The sequence below is a fragment of the Erinaceus europaeus genome, chromosome 8, assembly GCF_950295315.1.
Source record: "Erinaceus europaeus chromosome 8, mEriEur2.1, whole genome shotgun sequence".
Lineage (NCBI taxonomy): Eukaryota > Metazoa > Chordata > Mammalia > Eulipotyphla > Erinaceidae > Erinaceus > Erinaceus europaeus.
In genome coordinates, this window is record NC_080169.1 from 59,188,690 (window position 1) to 59,200,130 (window position 11,441).

Genomic DNA, 11,441 nt, shown 5'->3' on the forward strand with positions numbered 1-11,441 from the left:
ATGACAAAGATATGTCCTACTGCCTCCAAATGAGAAAAGAATGATTATGAAAACTAGGAACCATATCTGCAAAGGAAAGGACTACAAATATTTTGTTCCTATATAAATGTGAATTCTTGAGTAGTTTTTAAATTGTAAAAGTAGCATATGGACATTATGGTCTTAGAATGTTAAAACTAGAAGGGATGTAAATACCATCTATTCTCGTCAGCATAACATTTTTCACAGATAAGAAAGCTAAGTCCTATAGAGATAAAAATGAACTTGCCCAGTACTCACAGAAAGAAAAAAAAAAAAAAGACAAATTCAAGAATAAAACTAGTGTTGCCAGTCTTTGCCTTCTGATAGATCATGCAACATGTGCTTCCCATGCCTATGCCTCTTCTAGTCACATGCAAAGTAGGTAAGTTTGTTGACTATTCAAATGTTTGACATTGTGGGTTGGAACAGATTATATGGGTAGGTGCATATAGCAGTGTCTGGCACCTATAGACAGTATATCAGTTGAATCTTGGATGCCAATATGAATACATTTAAGTGCTGGCGTTATCACATTAAGCTGTATAAGAAGTAAATGCTATAGAAAACATGATAATCCTTTCTTAAATAAAAAATTTAAAAAAAAAGAATGACAAAAGAAAAAAAAAAGATACACAAGAGGACTTTTTCTTTTATATCCGGCTTCTGATAGTGCAGGGTATTGTACCCGGGACCTGGACACCTTAGGCATGAGAGTCTGTTTACATAACCATTATGCTCTCTTCCTTGCCCCACAAAAGGACTATTTTTGAGAACAAAACTCCACTTCCTTGCCCTTCATGTGATGAAAATAAAAAGAGAATTTCCGGTTTGCTATAATGAAAAAGCATTCTTTTAGTTTTAACTTCAAAGAACTTAGTAGACAAGGAGAAAAGGATATCCTACAATAAACATAGTGAAAAGAGCTGACAAAATTACTAGTCATAGACTACATAAGTTATCAATAAAAATATAAAATTGTTATGAAGTTCAGTCATTTCAGATGTAAATATTGTACACAATAAGAGTAAGTACTAGAGCAACACAGTTTAGTCCACATTCTCTAATTTTTTCCAACTTTAACACGCAGGTATAGTGGTAGTTGGAGGGCCAAACATGGATGGGGTCATACTTCCTTAATAGATACCATGTGACTTATGTTGTATAAAATTATGAGAGTTCCAAGAGCACCATTTAACAGGAATGTGAGTCAGACCACTTGAACCATAGATACAGCTCATTCACATAAAGAAAAATGACAATTTCAACTACATCACTGTTGTTTGGTCTATCACATTAGTATAACTTAAAATTGTAGTAAAACTTGATTGGTCAGACTGTGGAGAAACAAATATTCTCACATGGTATTATTAAAATTACTCCCATGAAAGATTATACATCATGATTTTATCCTACAAACATGATTGCCCATATGAAAAGTAGAATAGTTAAAATATTTTTTCATTTATAACCATTTATAAAGGTGAAAGAATGAGACCAATACAAGTGTCTATCAATAAGGAAATGATCATATAAATTTCTATGCTTCAAATAATACATAATATTTTAGTTATATGAAACAGTAAGCAAGTTCCCTGTATACTGGTTTGGAGAGATAAATACTATGTAAAAAAAAAAAAATCACAGTTTGTGACACAACACATAAGACATCTTTTCTTTTTTTTTTTTTAATTTTCAAAATGTCAATTTATTGTCTTCAGAAGGCAGCCATATAGTATAAACTTAAGGACTTCCACTTTCTAGGGCTTTGTAGCCAGAATAGTTCCAAGAAGTAAAATATTAAAGCTTTCCCCACAGCCACATGTTCCTTCAATGTTTGGGTTATTGAACACAAAGTCACTGGATAATTTGTCTTCAACATAGTCCATTTCTATTCCTAAAAGTGTTAGTTGTGCTTTATTTTCAATGAACACTCTGACTCCATCTTGAAAAACATCTCATCAGAATCTCCTTTTGTCTTTGTATATTCAAGAGCCTAAAAAAAGCCTTTGCAACTGCTGGTTCAGACAACTTTCACACCTACGAGTTTATCTTTAAGAACTGAGAAGCAGCTAGTGGCTTGAGCTCTGACCACATCAACTGGAAATGGTAGGATTTTCTGCCTTTAGTAGGCCAGTCAATAAGGGGTCCTAGTGGTGACACCAAGAAGATAACTATAACTTAATTTGGGTTAAAAAATAGAGTAAAAAGAAAGGGAAAAAAATTTTTTCTTTTAGATTATTATTCCCAAAGCACAATCCCTCCCCCTTCCTCCCCATAACCAGTCCCTGGGGACCAGAGATCTGCTCCTAGAAGGCTCCCCTGCTGAGCTTCTTTCTTTACCAAGATTACTGTCCCACCAGGGGGTGTCATTCATTCTAAGTCTATTCACTTCTGAAACCTTTGGCCTTTTTTCTTTCTAAGTAGCCAACCAGCTGCCTCTGCTCAGGGGGCCTGAGGAAATCTGGAGCCATCCAAGCTGAAGACAGGACAGATTACTTGCTCTGTTCTATTTTAATATTAATACAAAATAAAAGCCTACCCCTTTCCCCCTCTCCTTCAGGTTGATGAAAATTAACTCTTAGTGTATTTTCCATTGCTAGGGGACCAGGTGTCTTATTCACTGCTAAAATAACTTGTCTCACTTTTACTACCAGCCCTACCCATTCTATCCCACCCCCCGAATAGCTAATTAAATAATAAAAAATAAATTAAAAAATTCTTTCCTCTCACTGCTCTTTTATTACTATTCTTTTTCTTATCTTTTTCTTTTTTCTCTATCTTTTTTTCTTCTTTTTCTCATTCTTGTCATCCTTTCTTCCTTAATCCTTCAGCTTTCTGAATTCACTGATACACATTTGGGAATTATTTAGGGGAAGAAATCTGACTCAGAGTGGACTCTCTCAGCGTGTATCTCTGCTCAACTTCCCTTTCTCCGTTAGCTACCCCTAGAATATACAGTGGATAGTAGATTTGCATAACTGTCTATTCCTGTATTCTTGTCTAGTCCTGAGGGTTTTTTTTTTCTTTCTTTCTTAACAATCAGCTTCCTCTGCTCAGGAGGCTTGAGGCAATCTGGGACAGGGTTTTTAACCCTGCTCTATTTTATTATTAATATAATATAAAGGCATATATCTCCCCCCCCTTTAGGTTGACCAGAATTAACTCTTAGGGTATCTTTCATTGCTAGGGTAGTGGGCATCTTATCTATTGCAAGAGGGATTTGTCTCCTTACTCCTACCTCCTCTACAGACTCTCCCTTCTTCCTCCTCTTAGTTAATTAAAAATAAATAAAGAAATAAAATTAAAAATAAAGTAATCAATTAAAAAACATTCCTTTCACTGCTCTTTAATTACAGCTCTTTTTCTTATCTTTTCTTTTTTCTCTCTCTTGTTAATCTTTTTTTTTAATATCTTGTCATACATTTCTTCCTTCTTCTTTGTCTTTCTAAATTTGTGAATTATTTTGGGGAAGAAATCTGACTCAGAGTGGACTTTCTATGTGTGTATCTCTACTCTATTTCCCTTTCTCATCTTGCTACTCCTAGAATATACAGTGGATAGTAGATTTGCATAACTGTCTATTTTTGCTATCCCTTCTTTCCTTTCTCTTTCTTCTTCACTTAGACTTGACTCCTATTTTTTCATGGACTGGAAACATTGTTTGGCTAACTGGTAGTGATTAAACTGCTTCAATACTTGCTTCAGTTGCTACTGTAATTCCTGAGGTTGGTGATTGCATTTGTCATAAAGGTATTTAGTACAGTGTTGCTTTTACTCAAGACACAACAACTGAGGAACAACAGAGCATAAAATAAGAAACACATAAATCAAAAAAACGGGTAGATCAAAAACAAATAAAACTGCTACTCCAATGAATAAAGACATGAGCCCAGAAGAAACTACAAATCAGCCAGAAGATAAGTAACATAGATAAGAAAAGTATGCAAGCAATAATAAACTTATTAATCACAGAAATGAAAACAACATTGGAAAAAAGGAATGGCAGTATTAGGGAAACAACAGTTGAGACCCCCAAGGAAAATACAGATTACCTTGAGGCAATTAGAGAAGTGAAAGCTGAAATAGCTGAACTGAAGAAAGAAGCTGAAGGAAGGGGAAGCAGACTAACAGAAGCAGAAAATAGATATGTCAGACAGAGGATGAGTTAGAGAAAACTAAGAAGGAGGTGAAAGAGCTTAAAAAGAGATTGAGAGAAACTGAAAACAACAACAGAGACATATGGGATGACCTCAAAAGAAGTAACATTCATATAATTGGCCTGCCAGAGGAAGTAACAGAGGAAGGGGAAGGAAACATTCTAGAGGAAATAATAGAAGAAAACTTCTCAGACCTGAATAACAGAAAGGACATCAAGATTCAAGAGGCCCAGAGAGTTCCAAACAGAATCAACCGACACTTGAAGACACCAAGACACATTATAGTCACAATGAGAAGAAGTAAGGATAAAGAAAGGATCCTAAAGGCTACAAGAGAGAAACAAAAAGTTACATACAGGGGAAAACCCATAAGATTATCTAAAGATTTCTCCACTCAAACTCTAAAAGCCAGAAGGGAATGGCAAGATATCTATCGAGCCCTGAATGAAAAAGGGTTTCAACCAAGGATAATATATCCCACTAGGCTTCCATTCAAACTAGATGGAGGGATCAAAACCTTCTTACACAAACAACAGGTAAAGGATGCAACCATCACCAAACTGGACCTGAAAGAGGTTCTAAAAGACCTCTTATAAACAAGAACATCACTATAATACTTGCAATATATCAGAGCAAACAAAAAAATTGTTTTCTCTTGAACAATGGCAGTACAATACATTAAATCCATAATATCAATAAATGTCAATGGCTTAAACTCACCCATGAAAAGGCACAGAGTGGGGGGATGGATCAGAAAACATAACCCAACCATATGCTGCTTGCAAGAATCCCATCTGTCACAGCAAGATAAACACAACTTAAAGTGAAAGGATGGAAAACTATCATACAGGCTAATGGACCACAAAAAAGGGCAGGAACAGCCATTCTCATCTCAGACACAATAGATTTTAAATTAAAGAAAGTAATAAATATAGGCAAGGGCATTACATAATTATAAGAGGATCAATTAGCCAAGAAGACTTAATAATTATTAAATCTATGCACCCAATGAGGGACCATCTAAATACATCAAGCACTTACTGAAAGAATTTCAAAAATACATAAATAGTAATACAATAATAGTGGGAGAGTTCAGTACCCCACTCTCACACTTAGACAGATCAACAAAGCAGAGAATCAACAAAGATACAAGAGAATTGAATGAAGAGATTGACAGACTAGACATCTTGGACATTTTCAGAGTCCTTCACCCCAAAAAACTGGAATACACCTTCTTTTCAAATCCACATAACACATACTCAAGGATAGACCACATGTTAGGCCAAAAAGACATCATCAATAAATTCAAGAACATCGAAATCATCCCAAGTATCTTCTCTGACAACAGTGGAGTAAAACTAAGATTTAACAAGAAACAGAAAATTATTAAAAGTCACAGAATTTGGAAACTAAACAATACACTCCTTTAGAACCACTGGGTCTGAGATTCACTCAAGCAGGAAATTCAAATGTTCCTGGAAACAAATGAAAATGAAGACACAACCTATCAAAATATTTGGGACACAGCTACAGCAGAACTGTCAGGGAAACTTATAGCCATACAATCACGTATTAAACACCAAGTAAAAGCTCAAATGAACGACAACCTACACACCTCAAGGACTTGGAGGAAGAGGAACAAAGGAACTCTAAAGCAACCAGAAGGACAAAATCATTAAAATTAGAGCAGAAATAAACAACATTGAAAATAAGAGAACCATACAAAAGATCAATGAAGCCAAATATTGGTTCTTTGAAAGATTAAACAAAATTGACAAACCCTTAGCCAGACTCACCAAACAAAAAAGAGAGAAGACTCAAATTAATAGAATTTTAAATGATGGAGGAGCTATCACAACTGACACCTCAGAAATCCAGAAAATCATGCGAAACTTCTATGAAGAACTATACGCCACAAGATAGAAAATCTGGAAGTGGGAGTCAGGCAGTAGCGAAGCAGGTTAAGCGCAGGTGGCGCTAAGCACAAGGATCAGTGGAAGGATCCTGGTTCGAGCCCCCGGCTCCCCACCTGCAGGTGAGTCACTTCAGAGGCAGTGAAGCAGGTCTCTAGGTGTCTGTCTTTCTCTCCCCCTCTCTGTCTTCCCCTCCTCTCTCCATTTCTCTCTGTCCTATCCAATAACGATGACATCAATAATAACTACAACAACAAAACAACGAGGGGAACAAAAGGAATAAATAAATAAATTGATTTAAAAAAAAGAAATCATAACACTAGAATAAAATACAAAAAAAAAAAAAGAAAATCTGGAAGAAACTGAACAATTCCTAGAAACATGTGCCTTCCAAAACTGAACCAAGAAGAACTACAAAACCTAAATGCACCAATCACAGACAAAGAAATTATAACCGTTATTAAGAATCTCCCCAACAACAAAAGTCCTGGACCAGATGGCTTCACAAACGAATTCTACAAAACTTTCAGGAAGCAGTTAGTACCCTTACTTCTTAAGCTTTTCCATAAGATTGAAGGAACAGGAATACTCGCTTCCACCTTCTATGAAGCCAACATCACCCTGATACCAAAAGCTGATAGGGACAGAACAAAAAAGGAAAACTACAGACCAATATCTCTGATGAACTTAGATGCCAAAATATTAAACAACATCTTGGCCAACCGGATACAGCAGCATATCAAAAAGATTGTTCAGCAAAACCAGTGGGATTCATCCCAGGAATGCAAGGCTGGTTCAACATCCATAAGTCAATCAATGTCATTCACCACATCAATAAAAGCAAAGCCAAAAACCACATGATTATCTCAATAGATGCAGAGAAAGCCTTTGATAAAATCCAACACCCATTTATGCTTAAAACTCTACAAAAAATGGGAATAGATGGGAAATTCCTCAAGATAGTGGAATCCATATATAATAAACCTACAGCCAACATCATAATCAATGGACAGTAGCTGAAGGCATTCCCCCTCAGATCGCGGACTAGACAGAGCTGTCCACTGTCACCATTACTCTTCAACATAGTATTGGAAGTTCTTGCCATAGCAATCAGGCAAGAGAAGGAATCAAAGGAATACAGATTGGAAGGGAAGAAGTCAAGCTGTCACTATTTGCAGATGATATGATAGTATACATAGAAAAACCTAAAGAATCCAGCAGAAAACTACTGGAAGTTATTAGGCAATATAGCAAGGTGTCAGGCTACAAAATCAATGTACAAAAATCAGTGGCATTTCTTTATGCAAACACTAAATCTGAAGAAGAAGACATCCAGAAATCACGCCCATTTACTGTTGCAGCAAAGTCAATCAAATACCTAGGAATAAAGTTGACCAAAGAAGTGAAAGACTTGTATAGTGAAAATTATGAGTCACTACTCAAGGATATAGAAACTGATACCAAGAATTAGTGAGATATCCCATGCTCATGGATTGGAAGAATAAATATCATCAAAATGAATATTCTCCCCAGAGCCATATACAAATTTAATGCAATACCCATCAAAGTTCCACCAAGCTTCTTTAAGAGAATAGAACAAACACTACAATCATTTATCTGGAACCTGAAAACACGTAAATTGCCAAAAGCATCTTGAGGAAAAGAAACAGAAATGGAGGCATCACATTCCCAGACCTTAAACTATATTATAAAGCCATCATCATCAAAACAGCATGGTACGGGAACAAAAATAGGCACACAGACCAGTGGAACAGAATTGAAAGCCCAGAAATAAATCCCCACACCTATGGACATCTAATCTTTGATAAGGGGGCCCAAAGGATTAAATGGAAAAAGGAGGCTTTCTTCAATAAATTGTGCTGGGAAAACTGGGTTGTAACATGCAGAAGAATGAAATTGAACCACTTTATTTCACCAGAAACAAAATCAACTCCAAATGGATCAAAGAACTGGATGTCAGATCAGAAACAATAAATTCTTAGAGGAAAACATTGGTAAAACAGTTTCCCACCTACACCTCAAGGACATCGTTGATGAATCAAACCCAATTGCAAGGAAGACTAAAGCAGAAACAAACCAATGGGACTACATCAAATTGAAAATCTTCTGCCCAGCCAACGAAAATATTAAACAAACAAAGAGACCCCTTACAGAATGGGAGATCTTCACATGCCATACATCAGACAGAAACTAATCACCAAAATATATAAAGAGCTCAGCAAACTTAGCACCATAAAAAGCAAATGACCCCATCCAAAAATGGGCAGAAGATATGAACAAAACATTCACCTCAGAGGAGATCCAAAAGGCTAACAAACATATGAAAAGCTGCTCTAGGTCATTGATTGTCAGAGAAATGCAAATTAAGACAACACTAAGATACTACCTCACTCCTGTAAGAATGGCATACATCAAAAAGGACAGCAGCAACAAATGCTGATGAGGCTGTAGGGACAGAGGAACCCTTTTGCATTGCTGGTGGGAATGTAAATTGGTTCAGCCTCTGTGGAGAACAGTCTGGAGAACTCTCACAGGGTAGACATGGACCTTCTATATGATCCAGTAATTCCTCTCCTGGGATTATACCCCAAGTACTCCATAAAACCCATCCAAAAAGAGGTATGTACTCCTATGTTCATAGCAGCACAATTCATAATAGCTAAATACTGGAAGCAACCCAGGTGCCCCACAACAGATGAGTGGCTGAGAAAGCTGTGGTATATATACACAATGGAATACTATGCAGCTATCAAGAACAATGAAGCCACCTTCTCTGACCCATCTTCGACAGAGCTAGAAGGAATTATGTTAAGTGAGCTAAGTCAGAAAAATAAAGATGAGTATGGGATGATCCCACTCATCAACAGAAGTTGATTAAGAAGATCTGAAAGGGAAACTAAAAGCAGGACCTGACCAAATTGTAAGTAGGGCACCAAAGTAAAAACCCTGTGGTGAGGGGTAGATATGCAGCTTCCTGGTCTTGTGGGGGGTGGGAGTGGGTGAGAGGGATGGGTCACAGTCTTTTGGTGGTGGGAATGGTGTTTACACTCCTAGTAAAATGTAGTCATATAAATCACTAGTTAATTAATATGAGAGGGGGAAAATTAATTGTATGTCTCGAAGTTTTTAAAACACAGATTGAGTCTTTTTAATATATAGGCTGTGTATTTGATATGCAGACTCTCTCAAAAGCCGAGACCAAGTAGATCAGAAGCAACCAATAGCACAGGTATATACATGATATTGGGTACTGTACAGCAAACCCTAACAAAAGGACTTTTCAAAGTTAACCCAATTACCAAATAATGTGATGATGACATTAACTATCCATTGTCTTTTTGAACCCTAAGACAGCAGGAACCTCACATCTCCACTATAGAGCCTCTACTTCCCCCAGTCCTGGAACCTTTGGATAGGGCCCACTTTCCCGTATGCCTCTCCCAATCCATATCAAATAATATTGCATCTGCCGATCGCAACCTGATCAACACAACGATTGTCATCTCAACATGCCTCAGCTCAGACTGTGTCCAGAGACTTCACATGTGGAATGACAACCCTTCAGCTTCATTACTCAGGTGAGACATTTCCTTTCATAGTATTCTTTAATTCCATCCCAGGTGGTTCACTTTCTAACAAAGTCCCAAAACCTAGATATACACCAGTTTCTGTAAGAGAGAGCTTATGTTCACACGTATCCATAAACTAGTGCAAAATATATACCTGAAAGCAGAAGTACACTAGGGTTTGTAGTGAGTACCCCCCTAACACTTCCTCTCCACTATTCCAAGCTTTGGGTCCATGATTGCTCAACAATTTGTTTGGCTTTGTATGTTAACTCTCTTTTCAGTCACCAGGTTTCAGATGCCATCAGGATGTCGGCCAGGCTTCCCTGGACTGAAGACCCCACCAATGTGTCCTGGAGCTCTGCTTCCCCTGAGACCCACCCTACTAGGGAAAGAGAGAGGCAGACTGGGAGTATGGACTGACCAGTCAACGCCCATGTTCGGCGGGGAAGCAATTACAGATGCCAGACCTTCCACCTTCTGCAACCCACAATGACCCTCGGGTCCATGCTCCCAGAGGGATAGAGAGTGGGAAAGCTATCAGGGGAGGGGGTGGGATATGGAGATTGGGTGGTGGGAATTGTGTGGAGTTGTACCCCTCCTACCCTATGGATTTGTTAACTTATCCTTTCTTAAATAACAATAAATAAATAAATAAATAAATAAATAAATAAATAAATAGAAATTTATCTTAGGTTCACCCGTGCCCATAAACTAGGGGAAAATATATATACCTGAAACCAGAAGTACACAGGAGCATGCAGGGAATACCTCTAACACTTCATCTGCACTATTACAGTCTTTAGGTCCACGATTGTTCAACAATTTATTTGGCTTTGTATGTTAACTCTCTTTTCAGCCACCAGGTTCCAGATGCCAGCGCGATGCTGACCAGACTTCCCTGGACAGAGGACCCCATCAATGTGTACTGGAGCTCTGCTTCCTCAGAGCCCCACCCTACTAGGGAAAGAGAGAGGCAGACTGGGAGTATGGATCGACCAGTCAACGCCCAGATTCAGTGGGGAAGCAATTACAGAAGCCAGACCTTCCACCCTCTGCAACCCACAACGACCCTGGATCCATACTCCCAGAGAGATAGAGAATGGGAAGGCTATCAGGGGAGGGAGTGGGATGTGGAGATCAGGTTATGGGAACTGTGTGCAATTGTACCCCTCTTATTCTATGGTTTTGTTAATGTCTCCTTTCTTAAATAAAAAAATGAAGAAGTTTATCTTTAAGAAGTTTATCTTTAAGAAGTTTATCAGGTTTATCTTTAAGAAGTTGCTGTGTCTTGTTTTACTGCTGAAGATGTCAGAGTGAGGGTATGCAGGGTGGGCTGCAGCTTCCTTTTGCTAGCAGCCTGGACGGTGACCTAGACTAGCAAAGCCAACATAGTCGCAGCCCCCATGCTGAGGAATGGGTCTCTGGCCTCTTCAACCTCTCTCCCCATGGACACTGCAGGCGGGTGGGTACTTTTGAGGCCCGACCCCTCCTCCACCATTGTACAAACTACTTGAGTCTCCAACGTCCTCTTCTTTGTGCATGGAAGAGAAAAATAATCTATTATTTGCTTACATATAATTTATTAAATTCAAGAAGAATATGTAAGAAATTGGCAACAGTAGTTGGGTGGGGAAGTAGATGGGAGACCATAGAAGGACACAAGATTTTCACACTGTACTTTTAAGTTTTGAAAAACATAAATTGTCTTTCACTTTTAAAAGTGAAAGCAAAATAACTCATTTAGATAGTGTGACTGTTTC

The 11,441-nt window shown here is 37.9% G+C and overlaps 1 pseudogene; it reads right to left on the reverse strand.

Annotated features, from left to right (window-relative positions):
• Positions 1-1,770: 1,770 nt before the first annotated feature.
• On the reverse strand, positions 1,771-11,071 carry LOC132539781 (iron-sulfur cluster assembly 1 homolog, mitochondrial-like; annotated as a pseudogene).
• Between the last annotated feature and the right edge of the window lie 370 nt (positions 11,072-11,441).